We start from the raw sequence: 20,402 nt of genomic DNA on the forward strand, positions 1-20,402 counted from the left end.
CACATACCCTTAATCCAATGGTACATCTTACATAACTACAGTACAATGTCAAAATCAGGAAATTGACCTTGGTATAAGTTGTGTATATTGTTCTGTCATTTTATCAAATTGATAGATTCTGTAACCACCATGGCAATCAAGATACAGAACTATTCCATTACTACAAATATCTCCGTTTATTGTCATATCCATCCCTTCAACCTTCACCACCCCTAACCCCTGGAAACCACTTAATCTGTTTTCCTTCTCTGTAATATTGTCATTTCAAGAATGTCATAAAAATGGAATCATACAGTATGTGTCCTTTTGAGTTTGTCTTTTTCCAGTCAGCATAATGTCCTTGAGATCCATCCAAGTTGTGTACATCAGTAGTCTGTTCCTTTTTATTGCTGAGTAGCATTCTATGGTATGGATGTACAACAGTTGGTTACCCCTTCAATGACTGTAGGACAATTTGGTAGTTTCCTGTTTTTGACTATTGCAAATAAGCTGCCATGAACAATCATATACACGTTTGTGTGTGTGTGTGTGTGTGTGTGTGTGTGTGTGTGTGTGTGTATGTCTGTGTGTCTGTGTGTATGCATGTGGAGATACAGGTTTTCATTCTTCTAGTGTAAGTGCACTGGAATGTGATTGCTGGGTCATATGGAACAAGTTTGTTTAGTTTTTTTTAAAGAAACTGCAAACTGTTTTCCAGAATGGCTATACCATTTTATATACCCATATTTTCCCACATCCTCACCAATATTTTGTCATGAAAATGAAAAATAAGCATTTGTTTTAGGTTTATTTACAAACAAATATTATCTTCATTGTCTGTCCAAGTGTGATCAATAACCATGGGAAACAGCAAAGTAGCAAGATGAAATGGGAAATTCACAGATTCTGGAGTTGGAAAACCCCAGTTCAAATCCCAACTCTGCCAATTAGCAGTTGACTGAGTAAACAACCTCATTAATCCACATCTGTTTCTCATTTATAAAATACAATAAGTTTTCTCTATGCTCAGCACAGGGAGATTTGAATACTTTATCTGACATTTTACAACATTGTTATAAGGCAAAAATTACAGTTTCCATTTTATTTTTTCAAAGATTTTATTTATTTACTTGAGAGAGAGTGAGAGAGAGAAAGTGAGAGTGAGAGAGAGAGAGAGAGAGCACAGAGAGAGAGGGAGAAGCAGACTCCCCTCTGAGCAGGGAGCCTGATGGGGGCTTGATCCCAAGACACCTAGATCATGACCTGAGCTGAAGGCAGTTGCTTAACCAACTGAGCCACTCAGGTCCCCCTACAGTTTCTATTTTACAGGGAGATCTCTGACTTTATTTAAACAATAACCTCCCTTACACTCCACACTTCATTTCCCCCATTACCCTTCTTTACTGTTCTCCACAGCAAAACTCACCATCTGATATACTATTTATCAACTTGCATTTTTAAGTTGAAGCATAATTGAGATACATTATATTAGTTTCGGGTATATAACATAATGATTTGACATTCGTATACAATGCAAAATTATCACCACATTAACTCTATTTACCATCTGTCACCATACAAATTTACAACATTTTTCCTTCTATTGAGAACTTTTAAAATTCATTTTATTAGCAGCTTTCAAGTTTGCAATACAGTATTACTGACTGTAGTCCCCATGCTGTACATTGCATCCTCATGACTTATTTATTTTATAACTGGAAGTTTGTACCTCTCAATCCCCTCACCTATTTCACCAAATCTTGAACCTTCCTCCCCTTTGGTAACTATTCATCTGTTCTTTGTATCTGTAAGTTTTGTTGTATTTTGTTTGTTCGTATGTTTTGTTTTGTTTTTTCAAAGATTCTATTTATTTATTTATTTATTTATTTTACACACAGAGAGAGAGAGAGAGAGAGAGCATAAGCAGGGGGAGCAGTAGAGGGAGAGGGAGAAGCAGGCTCCCCGCTGAGTAAGGAGCCTGATACGGAGCCAGATCCCAGGACCCCAGGATAATGACCTGAGCCAAAGGCAGCCACTTATCTGACTGAGCCACCCAGGTGCCCCTGTTTTGTTTTTCAGATTCCAGATATGAGCAAAATCATACAGTACTTTTCTTCCTCTGATTTATTTCATTTAGCAAAATGCCCTTGAGGTCTATTCATGCTATTGCAAATGGCAAGATTTCATTCTTTTCTTATAGCTTAGTGGTATTCCATTGTGTGTGTGTGTGTGTGTGTGTGTGTGTGTGTATCACATCTTCTTTATCCATTCATCCATCAAAGAACATTTAGGTTGTTTCCATATCTTGGCTATTGTAAATGCTGCTGCAATGAACATGGGGGTGCATCTTTTCAAATTCACGTCCTCGTTTTCTTCAGATAAATACCCAGAAGCAGAATTTTTGGATCATATGGTAGTTCTATTTTTAATCTTTTGAGGAATAGCCATACTGTTTTCCACAGTGGCTGCACCAATTTACATTCTCACCAAGAGTGCATAAGAGCTCCCTTTTCTCCATAGCCTCACCAATATTTGCCATCTCTTGTCTTTTTGATGATAGCCATTCTAACAGGTATGAGGTAATATCTCATTGTGATTTTGGTTTGCACTTCCCTGATGATGAGTGATGTTGAGCTTACCTATTCATCTGTATGTCTTCTTTAGCTATTCAGAACTTCTGTCCATTTATTAATCAGATTGAGTTGTTGTTGAGTTATATGAGTTCTTTATATATTTTAAGATATTAACATTTGATTGGATATGATTTGCCAATTTTTTCATGCATTCAGTAAGTTGCATTTTTTTATTTTATTTTTTTTAAGAAAGAAGCACCAATGTTTCAAAAGGATGGGAGGACACAAAGACCGGGCTGCAGAGGTGAGGCTTTAGATTTAGGGGCATGTACTAAGTCCTCTGATGTGCAGAAGCAGGAAAAACTCAGCACCTAAACAGCCACGGCTCTCCCGGGGCCTGGGTGTTCTTCTTTCAGGGCCGTGGAGTCCTGCATCAGCCCACCTGCGGCCCACCTTGGCCTGGCCTCCAGACCACAGAGGGCAGGAGGTGCCATGTTTGCCCAGGGCTATGCCTCAGTAGGGTGCCTTTTAATTTTGTTGATGGTTTCCTTCACTATGCAGAAGCTTTTCAGTTTGATGTAGTCCCATTTGTTCATTTTTGCTTTTGTTGCCATTACTTCTGGAGTCAGACCCAAAAATATATCAACAACACTAACATTGAGGAGCTTACTACCTATGTTTTCTTCTAGGAGTTTTATGGTTTCTGGTCTTACATTAAGTCTTTAGGCCATTTTGAGTTAATTTTTGTATATGGTGTAAGATAGTGGTCCAGTTTCATTCTTTTGTATCTGGCTGTCCAGTTTTCCCAACACCATTTATGAAAGAGACTGTCCTTTTCCCACTGTATATTATTGCCTCCTTGGTCATAATTTAATTGACATATATGCATAGGTTTACTTATGGGATCTCTATTCTGTTCCATTGACTATATGTCTGTGTTTATGCCAATACCATACTGTTTTAATTACTATAAAAAATAAAAAATAAAAATTACTATAGCTATGTAATATAGTTTGAAATTAGAATACAAGGTCTCCAGCTTTGCTCTTCTTTCTCAGGATTGCTTTGGCTATTCAGGATCTTTTGCGGTTCCATATAAATTTTAGGTTGGTTTACTCTATTTCTGTGAAAAATGTCATTGGAGTTTTGATAGGAAGTGCACTGAATCTGTGGATTGCTTTGGGTAATATGGACATTTAAAAAAAATCAATTCTTCCAATCCACAAGAATGGAATACCTTTACATTTATCTGTGTCATCCTCCATTTCTTTCATCAGTGTCTAATAGTTTTCAGTGTATAGGTCTTTCACCTCCTTGGTTACATTTATTCCTAGGTATTTTATTCTTTTTGATACAGTTGTAAAGAGGATTGTTTTCTTAATTTCTCTTTCTGATAGTTCATTGCTAGTGTATAAAAATACAATAGGTTTTGTATATTGATTTTGTATCCTGTAATTTTCTGAATTCATTTTTTAGTTCTAACAGGTTTTTGGTAAATTCTTCAGGGTTTTCTATATATGGCATCCTGTCATCTGCAAATGGTGACAGTTTTACCTCTTCATTTTCAATGTGGATGCCTTTTATTTCCTTTTCTAGCTCTGGCTAGGACTTCCAATACTATATTAAATAAAAGTGGCAAGGGTGGCCATACTTGTCTTGTTCCTGATCTTAAGGAAAAAGTTCCTAGCTTTTTTTACCATTGATCAAGATGTTAGCTATGTGCTTGTCATATATGGTCTTTATTATGTGAAGGTACGTTCCCTCTATACCCGCTTAGAGGAGAGTTTTTATCACAAATGGAAATTACATTTTGTCAAATGCTTTTTCTGCATCTCTTTCTTGAGATGATCATAGGATTTTTATCCTTCATTTTGTTAATGTGGTGTATCATGTTCATTGATTTTTGGATGTTGAACCATTCTTGCATTGCTGGACCAAATCCCACTTGATCATGACATATGATCCTTTTAAGGTACTGTTGAATTCAGTTTGGTAATATTCTGTTGATGATTTTTACATCCATGTTCATCAGGGATACTGACCTGTAATTTTCTTTTCTTATGGTGCCTTTGTCTCATTTTGGTATAAGGGCAATGCTGACTTGTAAAATGAGCTCAGAAGCATTCCCTCCTCTTCAATTTCTACATGTCTAAAAAATAACCCTGAAAATATAGTAGTGGACCACCTATAAATCATGATAACAGTTTAAATAATCCTAAACTTAAAGTGTCATATTGCCCTCAGGATTCCTGAATCTTCCTTTGACTACCATATCAGCTTGTAGTCTGGGATGAATTAGGATCTAAATGCAGAGCCAGATGATTACAAGCACAGAAATCTAAACTTATTCTTTTGTAGACACCTCTTTTAGAGATAAGAAATCTGTATTAGGAGTATGCTCTGAAGGAGAGGAAGGTAGAGGGAGAAAGAAACTTGTTTAATGAAGCCAAGAACAGGGTTAATAAGCATCAATAACCAAACACACTTCAGTTTTGTGAATGGTACTGTGATTGATGAAGCAATAAATAATACCCAGTCCTGATCTTCAAAGAGTGTAAAATCTAATTTGGAAAATAAGAACTAATAAATATTTTGGAGGGAATTAAATAATTCCCTATTATATACATAAAACTATAAATCAAAAATATAAGAAAATTCCCAGTATAGCATATGATTATTAACCAACTGAATATGATTCAGTAATTCCAGAGGAACTCCAAAGATGGAGCAATCCTATTCTTTATTGAAGTATAACTGACATGTTATGTTAGTTTCAGGTGTACAACATAGAGATTCAACAATTCTATACATTAGTCAGTGCTCACCACAATAACTGTGGTCACCCTACAACATTATTACTTTATTATTGACTATATTTCTTATGCTGTACTTTTCATTAAAAAATGGAATGATTCTTGTGAAGTACTACAAAGAGTTTTAGATTGGGGGACTCTGTGGACTCCTTCAGGCACACAAAAATTATCCAGAGGGGGTGCAGGCATGGATAGTTTTAAAGAAATCAATTTCTAGACCTTCAACTCTCCTGTGCATTCCTTCCTAAAATTGGTCTGACAGAGAATCTGCTTGCCATCATTCTGCTTTTCCTTTACCACTTTTCCTGTTAGACTTATACTTCTCCCCTTTATAAAAAGAAGTCTTTTTCTCAACCACCCTGAACCTTACTACTGAGTGCCCTGGGTGGGGAAACTTCCTTGGTGCCAAACAAGAGGACAATTTGAAATATTGATTTCACTTTTGTAAAGTGCATGGTTCTAATGAGAGGATAACAAATCCTTTGCCAAGTTGCAATTTCCAATTCTCTGCTTCCAGCAAAATTGAAAAAAAGTACTTAAGTTGTTGGTTGATAGATCATGAAAAGTAGTTTTTGATGATAAAGCACATGTGATTTTTGGCAAAGAACTCAGAAGACATTAAGAAAATTGAGTGGCAATGCCATAACTAAACTCCTTCCTTTCTCATCTACTTCTGCATGTGCAAAAGCTTGCTCAATGCTTATATACATAACATGTAAAACTGGAAGATAAATGATGCTGACCCTTGTTTCATTCTAGCAATAAGTTGCAGTCATCCCTAAACACATAATTAGGGGTGCCTCGGTGGCTCAATTGGTTAAGCATCTGCCTTCGGCTCAGGTCATGATCCTGGGGTCGAGTCCCGCATCAGGCTCCCTGCTCAGTGGGAAGTCTGCTTCTCCCTCTTACCCTCCACCCCTCGTGTTCTCTCTCTCTTTCTCTGAAATAAATAAAATCTTAAAAAAAACCCACATAATTAAATGAATAGGTCCATTCTCATCATTAAGAGATGCATTTTCATTGAAACTTTTCATTTTATGCTTGATGATTATAAAAATTGTTAACATATTTATGTTTTTCTGGTTATTTACTAATATTTGCAAGTCAGGATGTTTGGGGATTCTCAAACTCCATGAGAATAATAAAGCTCTCTCCCACTCCTGCCACAAGAATACTTTAAAGACTCTTATTATGCACTTTAATGGTTCTTTTAATTTTTTTAATGACTAAGGATGGAGATTATTGTTGAAAACTTCAATGTGTCACAATTAAAATTGTCACCAAAGCAATGGTTATAAAGGCTCATCATGCTCTGTGGGGCGAGTATGTGGGTTAGCACATGCTGCTAGGAAAGGTTAGATGTCAGCCAAGGTTTGTAGCCATCTGAAATATTTTCTTTTGTTGTAATTTAGTTTTCCTTAGTTAGCCAGTGCCTCATTTCCAGTTTGTTTTGTCTTGTAAGTCAGAACTTATTCTCAAGCCTGTATCAGCTATAGTTTCAATAAAAAATATGCCAAGTCATATCATATTTTGGCTCAAACTTATTAACCTGGGTCCCATGAAGTGCTCTGGGAGATGGAATGGAATGACAGAGGTGTCAAGGAATGTACAGACATGAGGCAGTCAGGTTGGTTACACACATAGCCACCATGACAGGCTTATCTGGCCCAGATAGTGACTGCAATTTGATTAGACAAACAGTGGAGCGTGGCATAAGCATCAATCAAGAAAATGAACTTAGATGTGAGTGATCAGATCCCCTGTGCTGGGCACAAGTCAGAGACATTCAGGGGTAATCAGAAATAGGCAAGAAAACATAATTAAGAGGAGAATCATTCCTTCAAAACAGGGCAGGCTTCAAATTCTGTAGGGGACAAGGTGGGGTCTAAATATGTTGCTATTATAAGGCAAAATATGCTGACTGTCTTAAGAAAAGTTCAGCCAAGTTTCCATAAGGCTTTATATTTATTTGGTGAAGTCAAAAAAGGGTTCCTCCAAGATGTGACCTTGAAATGAGCAGGATGATAAGGCCTTGACATTTCTTTTTTTAAGAAAGTTCTGCAATACATTCCTTTCATGCCCATAATCCTTTGCCACTAATACTGTACTTAGAAGCCTGATAGGAGGTCATGGTTTGAGAAGTGCTCAGAGAAAAATTCTTTATGACAAAGATGGTGGAAGCACATTAAGACCTGGAATTTCCATTAGTCCAATGTTTGGGCATGCTGTGTAATAATGTAACCATTCTCCACTCTCCCTATGCCTTAAGCTAAGGAGGGATATAGGCAAAAATGTTCATTCATAGTTGTTTTGGGTTATCAGGAAAAGGGTCAGTAGTCCATTTTAGGGTTAGCAAAGAGGGAAGAGACCTCTCATTGGAAATGAGACGTAAGAATACAGAGTTGTGCTGTACAACACATTAACTACCAGCCACATTTAGATACTGAACACTGGGATCATAGCTGGTGACACGTGGAAATAATATTTGGACATATTGGATTTTTAAAAATATAATATTAAAATTAATTTCATTTGTTTCATTTTGCTTTTCTTAACATGGCTGTAAGAAAATTAAAAATTATATATATGGTTTTCATTATATTTTTAATGGACAGTATTGAACAGAGAATGCAGAGAAATGTAGGTATTAGAGCAAGAGATGACTAGGATAAATATATGCTTACCTAAGAATTCTTAAAGATACTGGGAAATGCTAAGTCTCCCAAAATATGGGATGTGAACTCGTCATTTTGTTTAAGTGTTAAATTGAGACTACCTTCTCAAACTTGAGGAATATGGGACTACATAGTTAAGGGATTAAAGGGATACAATTCAATGATTTATTCGTATTTTAATAAATGATACCATTTAAAATTTACTAATGAAAGTTGGAAAAAATTTCATTGTTTAAAAAATTATGTATATATTTTCATAAAGCAAAATAATATCATGCTGTTCACAAGAAACTGCACTGTGTTCTAAGTGTAAAGATGTTCCCAGTTCTCTCTTTATAAACAGTGAAATTATCCCCTCACAGTTATTCACAACATAACATCTCTGGTAGGAGAGAAATGACAAAAAATGTCAATAAAACAGCTTGATAGGTAGAATTGTTCTGCCCTTTCCCCTCCCCATCTGAAGCAGGAGGTACTAGAAGATATAGCATGATAGAGTTAGCCCTTAGTTCTATAGAAACTAATAAATATTGTGACTCCTGCTTATGCCTCTTCTTCCTCTCACCTGGATATAGTGGTGAGTTAAAACAATGCCACTCTATCTGGGAAAACTCTGAGAAAGAGGTTGTACAATGATGTTCCAGTATATCCTCCCCAAAAAATAGTACTCGTTTTTTGTATGTAGAGATGAGGAAAAGTGATATAGAACCAACACTGGAAATCATCTATAACATAAATCCCCTCAGAAAAGTTAAAAGAAATGAGTGTGGAATAGTGGGATTTTAAGTATGGTGCAAAAGGTCACTCCTACTTGCAATTAATCTATGTGAAAACCTATGCCTGGATAATGCCTTCAGATTCAGTTGGTGTACCTTCAATACTTTAGATAGAACTCCTCTTGGGCTGGACAACAAGCTGACACTTAGAGAAACATCCAATGTACATTCTAAGATAACCAATTTGTACTGCTTAGAAATTCTTTCTTATATCTAACATTACAGGAAGGTAGAAGAAATGATGTATTTCATTTTCTTTGAGCTGTTAGAATGAAAAATATGCCTTTCAATAAAAAGAAGTTACTGGAAAGTGTGCTCAATACTATGATTAGAGTTCAGAATTCATAGCCCTTGTTCTATTATGGGATTATGACAAAGGTCCTACTAACATCACGCATCTCTCTATCTCTCCTTCTTGTTTCATTTTCTCTGATAATCTTTTATTTCTTCATCAATTTTTCTCTTCTACTCCTCGCAGAACCAAATACTCTCTCAAGATCCCCAATCATCCTGGAATATTTTCTTCTTATTTGGCAATGAGTAACCATGACATCTATTAACTATCTTTTTAAAATATTTTTAAAATTTATTTGAGAGAGGGATGGTGAGCGAGCAGGGGGAGGAGCAGAGCAAGAGGGACAAGCAGACTCTGCGCTGAGCTCAGAGCCTGACATAGAGCTTGATCTCAGGACGCTGAGATCATTACCTGAGCTGAAATCAAGATTTGGATGCTCAACCGACTGTGCCACCCAGGCTCTCCAACAACCCTTAACTATCTTAAATGGCAATGATGTGTGTGTGAACTATTTAAACTCCACTGTTTAATATTTTTCCAAGAAAGTGACTGTAGCATACAATTTGGGTTGCCTCCCTGGGAGATTTGCCCCCTTCTTCCCTTCAAACAATACAGGACTACATGGCTCCTGCATGTAGTACTTCAGTACTTCAGGGAAGGCTGGCTCCATCCTTAGCCTTAGTGGGTGACTCCTAAGTTGATCAAACCAATCATAGTGATTCTACCACTAACTCTTCCTGATCAGTGACGGGACAGTGAAATGTGAAAAGAAATCTTGTCTTCTGGTCAGTTGTAGGGGGATACATCTAGGAAATGCTTCTTAACAAGAAAAAAAAAATATTAGCACTTTTTTTTCTTCCTCTGAACTTAGGTGTACAAAAAGGTGATGATGAATCTACTGCAGCTATTTTACAACCATGAGGGCAGCTACCAGACAGAAAATAAAGAACCAGAGTTCATAATAAAATAAATCATTGAATAATTGGAATAATAATAAATAAACTGTGGAAATAATAAACACCCTGTGGCTTAAACAATTTTGAATTGGGTTTTCTGTTACTTGCAGCCAAAATCATTCTAATGGATGTGACAGTGTAGCATATAACTTTGAAAACTGATGCTATTTAAGTCATTTTATCTGTGCTTGTATGCTATAATAATATTAATAGTTTTCATTTTCTTTAGTTTACAAATGGCCTTAGGAAAATTTGAGTTTGGGTTTAAAATGGGTAACCCTATAAATAAATAAAAATTTAGAGACTTTCAAGGTAGAGAGAACAAATTGTTCTCTCTCCTTCTCTCTCTTTTATCAGAAGTTTTATCATTCATTTCTCTGCCCAAACTTCTTTTCCATTTTCTCCACACTATAGTATTTTAGGTGCATTCTCCTGTCTGCTTCATCAATCAGAACTCCTTCTTCAATCAAGAGACCTATCTGCCTGGACCCCTGATAGCTGCACCAAATATAGGCTGACCAACAATAGTAGTTGTAGTAGGAGAAGCAGCGCCTGCAGATGCTTTCCAGGAAATCCAACAAAGAATCAGGATTGACTATTGGGAAAATTGAAGGGATAGTAAGTAAAGCATGACTCAGCCAAGGTTATATGTAACACCTAAGTTGTATCTATGAGGACATTGTTTATGTTAATAAAGTGTGCGATTCAGAGGCTAATATTTCATTTAAAAATTATCAAGTGCAAACAGAACTTAAAGGAGACTATTGGAGACTTCTTAATCTTCAAAACTTGTCCCCAGAGGAACAAGTCACTTGGACAAGAAAGATTTATGAGTAATCCCTTAACCTAAACAGATTTATTTCAATTGAACAAATCTTAACAGCAAGCTTAGTTTGAGCTCAACCCTGTGGTAGGTAGTTGCCATCAGCATAGAAGATAAGAAAGAATTCTTCTCAGGGTGCCTGGATGGCTCAGTTGGTTAAGCATCTGACTTGATTTTGGCTCAGGTCATGATCTCAGGGTCCTGGGACTGAGCCCTGCATCAGGCTCCCCAATGGGCATGGACCCTGCTTAAGATTCTCTCTCTCCTTGTCTCCATTCCCCACCCCCCCTCAAAAAAAAAAGAATTATTATCTGCTCTCAAGAAGCTTCAACTTGGTCTTGAATCTAGCTAAAAAGTGCTAAATTGAGGTGTAAATCGGGTTGTTTGTGAGCAAAAAAGGTGAGGTCATCAGTGTTGATTGGGGGATCAGAGAATATATCACAAAGGAGGTGGCAGTGGAACTATATCATAAAGGATGAGTAAGATCAACAGGGAAGAATGGAACCCAGGTAGGGAGATTTGAATGATGTAAAAAGATACTCCTGGAATGACAACAGAGCTGCAATTAGGTTGTATGTTTTTTATGACTTCATCTTTGGAAGTGAGATAAACAATGAGACTCATTTTTTCATCTTTCTTCCCCTGACTTGCCAGCTGTTAGGATTTCTCCCATCTTTGGCTCTTGTTCAGCTCCTCAGTTTGAGAGCTGCAACTTTGTGTGACAGTTCTTGCATAAAATGCATTCTTAGTCCCTTCCATGGTACTTATTCTTGATATAGGGAACAGAGGGCAGAAACCAAAGTTATTTCTCTTTATGGACCATTCAAGATGTGAGGGATTTGGATGATGTGACATATGACTGTTACATACCCTTTACACTGTTTTTACTTCAATCATTTGATAGTTTTAAAGAAGTAATAGCTATTTTTCCTTATTTATATTTGAACAAAAAAGCATAAATAACCATCTTTTCTTAGTATTTTCCTAATAAGCTTTTCTGGATTTCAGATATGATGGTATGATTTAACCTATGGATTTAAAGCCTGCATTATATTGTTCTTTGGCATTTGCCCAGTCCCACCTGCAGAGATCCTAGTCTCTTCAATATATAATACACATATGTTAGGTACTACTGTTTGTTTGGCCTAGGAAATACAAAAATGCCTGCAAGGAGAGATAGGACATTAAACATACACCTAAACAATATCATGATCATAAGCACTGGTCTAGATAAGACATAAATTTGGGTTCAAATTTGAGATCCACTCCTTGATAGCAGTGTGATCTTGGATAAGTCATTGCAGCTCTTTATACCTTAATATTATGATGCTTAAACCAGGAGTATCGATTTCTAGTTCCTAAAATTACTATACAAATTGCTTAGGATAATGTATGTACAGGACTTAACACAATGTCAAGCACAGAATAAAAGTTACTATACTTATTATACACAGGGTGCTATGCTCATAATGGGCCTGGGAAAGTCAAGAAAAACCTCATAGAGGAGATATTACTTATGCTAAGACTAGAAGAATAAATAGGGCTGCCTAAAGAAAAGGAACATAAAGGGTTTTCTAAGCAAAAGGTGCAGCATATGAAAAGGCATGGGAAAAAATGGCTTCAGGTCATTTGAGGAACTAAAAGTATTTTGGTATGACTAAAACCCAGCGTGAATGTAAAATAATACTAGTTAGGAGAGGGGAGTAAATAGATGAGGCCAAAGAAGTAGGTGAAGGCCAAAACACAAAAGCTTTTGTATGCCATTCTAAGATATTTATACTTTAACATATGACTGATCAAGAATAACAGAAGAGTTTGGGGTGCCTGGGTGGCTCAGCTAAGCACCCAACTCTTGATTTTGGCTCAGGTCATGATCTCAGGGTTCTGAGACTAAGCCCCATGTTCGGCTCTACGTTTAGCAGGGCATCTGCTTGGGATTCTCTCTCTCCCTCTACCTCTGTCCCTAACCCCTAAAATAAATAAATAAATCTTTAAAAAAAAGAATAATAGAAGAGTTTTAAATAGCATGACATGGTCATATTTTCATTTGGGGTCAAGGTGGTAAATGTTGAGTGAAGTGTAATTATCAGGGAGGATGATATTAGTAGAGTGGCCATTAGAATCTAACTATTGCAATAATCCAGTAAAGAAACTACAATGGATTAAACTGAGATAGTTAATGGGAATCTACAAGAGGAGGGGGGTATGGATCAGCAAGGTCATCAAAGGTAGAATCAATAAGACCTTATGATTACAAGAAAGGAGCAGGGGGTTGGTGAGAAGAGAGAAACATCTAGGATATCTTTCATCTTTCTAATCTGGAAAACAAGGTGGATTGAGAGGTCATTAACTTACATTGTAATAAGAATTCAGTTTTGAACATGCTGAGCTTGAGGGCTCTGTTATACACCCAAGTAGAAAGATCAATCTGGAAATTCTATAATTCAAAGAGAAACTGGACTGAAGTTGTGAATTTGTAGTGGTCAAATCTAAATTAACTGACTTATTATGATGACGATCTGTAATAAAGAATCTAAGTCCATTTCTGATCTTTGCTGACAGCTTTTAAGCCCTGCCACACCCTCTTCCCCTATACCTGAACAAGTTGGTAAGAAGGCTTGGATGCTCCCTACTTTGGTGCCAGGGGATAATTCAAACTATGCAAGCCCTAGCCCATACAAGGAAACCCTTCACCCCAGCAAGCCTCACTACCTTACCACAAGATCATGGCAACAGAACCACCTAGATATGGTATGTATAATGTATAATATGTATATACACCTTGGAAGAAAACCAGCAATTAAACATCAAGCAGAAGATGAGAAGCTCATGAAGGAGTCTGAAAAAGACTTGGCTGAAAACTAAGAGAAAGAATTCAAGCAAGGAAAGCATTTGCAGAAGGAAAAAGAATTCATCAGGATTACGTGTTTAACAGGATTCAACTCAGTTTTGAAAAATGTTACTGGTTTAATGATATATCAGGAAATGACTGATAAAAAGAAAATATTGGTTGATTTATAGAACATCTTCATATGGGAAGGAACAACCTGTCCCTCAAAGTTTGGCCATTATTAACTTTCGTCCACTTTCCTTTTAGAGAATTAAGTAACTTTCACCAATATAATCATGTAAGCTGCTCTCAGTTTAACACCCAGATAAATATGGATATCTGGCTCTCTTCCTTAAAAAAAAATGATAAAATAATTGAACAAGTTCTTTAAACCATATTTCACTTAAAGATCAAGGATAACAAAGGACAAATAAACACAAAGCATTATGAAACCAGAATATCAGGCTCAAAAGTTATGGCCTATTGGCCAGAAATCATAGCTTTTCCCCTGTCCTAAATTCTAGTCTTTTTTTTTTTTAAGATTTTATTTATTTATTTGACAGAGATAGAGACAGCCAGCGAGAGAGGGAACACAAGCAGGGGGAGTGGGAGAGGAAGAAGCAGGCTCACAGCAGAAGAGCCTGATGTGGGGCTCGATCCCACAATGCCGGGATCACGCCCTGAGCCGAAGGCAGACGCTTAACCGCTGTGCCACCCAGGCGCCCCCTAAATTCTAGTCTTATTCCCAGTATTCAACACCAGCTTAGAACCCACCTACGTATCTTCACTTCTAAAATTCTAGAACCAATAGAACCAGCACAGACTTGCACCATTTTTGAGAACTAAGAGTTGCTATAAGAATGGAGTTTCCTGACCTATGCAGGTCCATGAGCTCCAGTTTCATATTATCTTCCATTCTCAATCAGTATCAGTTGCCTAGAGTTCTAGGTTGAGGAGTAGTCTAATGTCACAATGGAGTTTGCTGTGTTTTGTAACTGATTTTTCCACAGTGAGTAGAGATTGTTTCTGTCATCTACTGAATGACTGTGGCCATATCTTGCAGTATATGTTGACTCATAGCTCTACCTTTACACCTTAGAAGCTAATCTGTTTTCCCTCCAGTTTCACAGTTACAGGATCTGTCCATCTTATTTTCATCCCAAAGCTAGTATGTAGTTTGTGGTTTTTACACAAAGTTCTGTTTTATACATTCTTGAGCTATCTAGGAAATAGGCAAAATTAGAAAGCACTCCTTAAAATTGTGATGTGGGTCAAAGTGCAAGTTCACAGTTGTTTGTGTTTCTTATTACAATATACAGAAATTGTTTAGTTTTGCAGGTTATGATCATTGTCTATGGAATCAAGTAGACTTTTGTTCAAATCCGAGATTGACCACACACAAGCCATGTGGCCTTTAGTGACATATTTAATTTATCTGAGACTCAGTCTCTACATATATAAAATGGGACTTAAAAATACCTATCTTAGAGAGTTTTAAGTGTGTCTGAGTATGTGTGTGTGTATGTGTGTGTACTTACATTTAGTTCAGCGCATGGCACAGGGAAACACTTTACAAATGACAAATGTTATAACATGAAAAACTTGGGTGATAATAGCTAACATTTATTAGACTCATTCTATATATCAGGAAGCTAAGGTTTGGCGAAGACAAGTAAACTTCCTAAGGCCCTGCAGCTAGGAAGGAGTGGAGTTGAGATTCCCAACTGGATCATTTGATTCCAGGGCATTTCTGTGTGCTGCTGGCTCACTGCAACTCATTGTTACCTTCACTGTCTTCACAGATCCAAACTGAGCTAATGAAGTTACAGAAATCATACATTTACTTCTTGCAGACATAAGTGATCCAGTGTGAGTGGGATGTCCTGGTTTATTTACCAGATCCACTCATTCTCTCATCAACCCTGAAGTACTATTTAAAAGAAAAGTCAAACTCCTTCCTTTAATCATCAGATTTTTAAAAAAGCTTTTGTAGACTTAGGTCTGGCATTTTACTTTAGTGGCGTCAAAATACATCTTGGAAGATTATTGGATTGTTGAATTTTTCTGATATTTATAGTTTGAAATCCATCTTCTTAAGATGGTTATGTATTGCCTCTTCTGGAAAGGGCAACATTAACGTTTCTTTATTTTTAGGTACAGCAACCAGTTTCTCAAATAAATATCCACTGAGAGTTAATTCTTAAGTAATGGGACCAACCAAAATAAATTTAAAACCACTAATCTGTACAATATTTTCAGACATGTAGTATTTATCATTTCTTTAAAAACACTGTGACTCAAATTGTTATAACTTATATCCATATTTCAAGTATATCAAATATTACCCTTGTGTAAAGTTAAATAAAATAACTTAAGCACCAGAAAATTTTAATAAAGACTAAAACTTTCAGTGAGTTCCAAATTGTTTTACAAATTATTTCTCTCAATGAAATTGTTACATTCTAAAAAGCCTCATACTAGGGATTTCCTGGCTACTTTTATTTTTAAGTGATTCCTTGTGAGGTTCCACATTCTGATTTTTCATTCTTATTCCATAGCACATAAATGTCATTATTCTGCTTTTTCACTTATGAAAACATTTATATCATAAAATTACATAAATCCTGCATACTCCAGACACAGAGTTATCTTGAGGTTTGGTGATGACCTTGAGTCATGTTTTAATTACTTGCATATGAATTAGTAGATGGATTGCTAGGCGTTTTGCCATGGAATAATTTAAAATTCTGGACCATCAAACAAACTCTTCTGAAAGTTTCCTCTTACTGTTGATTTATCACTAAATAAATAAATCTCCAAAGTTGTGGGCCCCTATCAAATCATGGATGACTCTTCAACTGAGGAGCTGCTTGAATGTTATTCAAATCGGTATAAGCCAGGGCAATTTTGGTTGCAAATAACAGAACATCCCAAACAAACTAGTTTAAGCAAAAAAAGGAATTAAAGGAATTAACTGATTTATGTAACAAATCCAGAGGCAGCCTGATCCAGAGGCAGGGTTGGTTACAAGCACAGCTAGAGTCAATGCTCAAAAGGTGTCATCAAGATCTGATTTCTAGGGGGCCTTGGTGGCTCAATCATTTAAAAGTCTGACTTTGGTTCAGGGCATGATCTCAGGGTCCTGTGATTGAATCCTCTGTTGGCCCCATGCTCAGTGGGGAATCTGCTTCACTCTCTCCCCTGTCCTCTCCCCTTCCCTCTCCTCTTCTGTCTCCCCTGCCTCTGCTCCTTCCCCTGCCCCTCCCCCTGCTCATGCCCTCTCTCTCATATAAATAAATAAAATCTTTTAAAAAAAGAGATTTGATTTCTCTCCATATCACTACCTCTGGCCCCCTATTTATTTTCTTCAGTTTTGGACACCTTGATGTACCAATATCAGGGAAGTAGTAGAGCCTCTATGGACCATTTTGTTCAACTAAAGAAGTAACAAATGAATGTCTTCTCCCTAGAAGCCTTGGGAAAGCCTCAGTGTGTTCACAAACTTACAGGATCATGGGACCATCACTGAACCAATCAGTGTGTCCTGGGGAAATACAATATGCTGACTGGCTTTGTCTTAGTCCTTTTGGCCTGCTAAAACAAAATCCCACAGATGGGGTAATTCATAAACAACAGAAATTTATTTCTTGCTGTTCTTAAAGATGGGAAGTCCAAGATAAAGGGGTCACCATGGTTGTATTCTGGTAGGGGCCATCTTCCTGGTTCATAGCTGGTGCCTTTTCAGGGTCCTCACAGGGTGGAAGTGACAAGCGGTCTCTGTGGGATCTCTTTTTAAGAACACTAACCCCATTCATGAAGGCTCAACCCTCATGACCTAAGCACCTCCCAAAAGCCTCACCTAACATCACTGCTTTGGGCATTAACATTTTAACATATGAATTTTGAGGGGACACAAAAATTCAGATTATATCAGGCTTAATCTTGGCCATATTCTCCATCCTGGTGTTCCATTCAGATTCATGGGCTATAAACAGGAGACAGGTGAATCCCCAAAAACCTGTATAAACAGGATAAATAGATGTCCAGCCACCAAAAAGTAGCATCTATACCCTCACTTCTTTATGCTTTCCTGTATCTTTAGTGCACATTTCCTCCTATAGGGAGCTCATGAGGTAAAGAATATTATTTCTAAATTCAATTTCCGCTAACAGGTACTGTTTAAAGGAAAAAAATGTTCAAGTAGCAGCTCCCAGAATACATATTGTAGGAGTTGGCTAATAAGACTCTTCTGTATTCTTCTGCCACCTGTCATCTTGGGATCTCTCACCATTCATTATCTGGTAGCAGGCCTGCAGTGTACAGATGGAAAAGTCACCCCAGAGGGAAGAGAGCTGTTATACTCTACCCCCCTTCTGGTTCCACTTCTGTGCAATGCTAATTTAATCGGGCACATGATTCACTCACTCACCTTAAACTCAATCCAGACCTCATTCTATTTTTAATGTTTTAATTTTATTATTCACCCACAAATGTATCTATCTCAGCTTAGGCATATTTTTAAACAGTCAGAAATATAAGCTAAAGGAAAAGGGTTTCTCTTGTCACTCCTATTCTGTCCTTCCCAGATCATTCCAAATACTTTGCTCTAAGCCATGTATAAGATAAATGCTTTGAAAGCATTAGAAGTTACCTTGAAGCCAGTATTGGAGTGAGTGAATAGCATACTGATTGGAAATCCAAGTGAACATCTAAAATGGGCCTTTATAGCAATGCCACTGGAAACAAGGGCTGAGCCTGTGGGGAAATGAGCAGATCACATGGGGCCAGGTCGGCATGTTTGGTTTACCATTCAGAAACCGAAAGCTGTTGGTTTCATTATCAGATTTGTTATGATCAATCTCAAAATTTACAAAGTATAATGCAGGTAGACAAGTGGGAACAAGAGAAAGGAAGGTGGTCAAAGCCCAAAGAAGTTGTAATCACTACCTTTGTCTAATAGAAATTCCAAAGCAAGAACCTAGGGAGGAGAGCTTTGAAAAATAAGAGAGCTGGCTTGCAGGTGTATTTGACTGAGGTCTCACACAGCTAATTAAAATTCTTTGAGCCACAATAGTGACTGTGGGTGGGTGAGGGGTTATAATGGACTGCTGCTAATTAACCATTAAAACTTGGTCAATAGCTTATGAGTCACCCCATTTCATTTTATAATACCAAATTATATTTGATTCAGTTATAAAGAAATGCTTAGCTGCACCTGTGAAATCCACACTATATAAATAAATGCTTCAATTTGATTTTCAACTTGAAGATAGAAATATGGAAAAATCTGATATTATTATTTTCTGTCATATATTTGCATGGTAAACTGTGCTCTGGTTATCTTTACAATATTCTGATTTATGGAAGGAAGAGAAGAAGGGGGGGTTGTGAAATATGCAAGAAAATAGTTACATCTAGCAGAAAAATTTACATGAGACACCGCCATGAAAACAGCATTCTGAAAACATCACTCTTCAAGGATAGTCTCCTGCATGATAAATAGTTCTATGCAGAATCAATAATTACTTGAAGCATTAAAGATTATTTTATACATATTCTAAAATTCCATTACAGCCCATGAAATATCCAATAATGAAAGTTGTATTTTAATGTGTTTTAGTCTGTGCATTATAAATTAGCTAATTGAGAAAGTTATTTCAGGAAGAAAAATAGAATACCGTGTGGATTTTTAAGTAACTAATAATTTTTAAATTTCTCATTTTAAATTTTCACATCTGATAACAACAGTTTTTTTAGCCTTGTTATCTATTCAAAAATGAAGATACTAAATTTTCCTTTCTGTGAAGTTTTTAATAGTCATGGAAAATATGATTGAAAAGTTTTAACATTTAAAGCTGCTCTACATATATCTTTGATTTAATGAGAAACATTATTGTAGAACATTTTCCCCATTCAATTAAATCAACAGTTATTGAATGCCTTGTATTTGGAAAGAAAATTACTAGGGGCTGTGGGAGATACAAGAGCACTTTGGATGCTTAGAAATTAGTATAAAAAACAGACAAATGCATAAATAACAATTAAAACAAGGCAATACTATAATGGAAATACCATTATTTTAAACTTAGAGCAGAGAAAATAATATTCTTGTGTTTAAGTTAAAATAATTTAAATGTTTATTTTTCTAGTTGGTCATCAGTACTGTCAGACATCCCCCTAGATGATGGACAATATTAATGGCCAAAAATACTCTGGAAGCCCTTAAATGAAAGGTAGTGTAATACAATGCAATGATTCTCAAATATGAGTATGTGCCAGAATCAGAGAGGACTTGCTAAAACACAAAGTGCTGGGCCTCACCCCATGAGTTCTGATCCAGTAGGTCTGGGATGGGATCCAACAATGTACATTTCTAACAAGTTTCCAGGTGATGCTGCTGGTCTGGGAGGCCACACATAAGAACCACTGGAGAACTCTAGTGCCAGATCACTCCAGTCTGAATCCTGGCTTACTAATTACACCTGCATGATCTTTGGAGCATGGCCCCATCACCTCATCCAAAAAACCTGCATAATGAAAGCACTGCGGCAGAAACTGTTAGCCAATGACCAAACCTTTGTTCTCTTTTTCTTCCGGGGCCTACAGCTAGACAACTGTTCCCAGCCTCCCTTAATGTAACTTAGGTGTGGACTTGTGATTGAGATCTAGCCAAGGAATATGA

Source organism: Ursus arctos, chromosome X (genome assembly GCF_023065955.2).
Source record: "Ursus arctos isolate Adak ecotype North America chromosome X, UrsArc2.0, whole genome shotgun sequence".
Lineage (NCBI taxonomy): Eukaryota > Metazoa > Chordata > Mammalia > Carnivora > Ursidae > Ursus > Ursus arctos.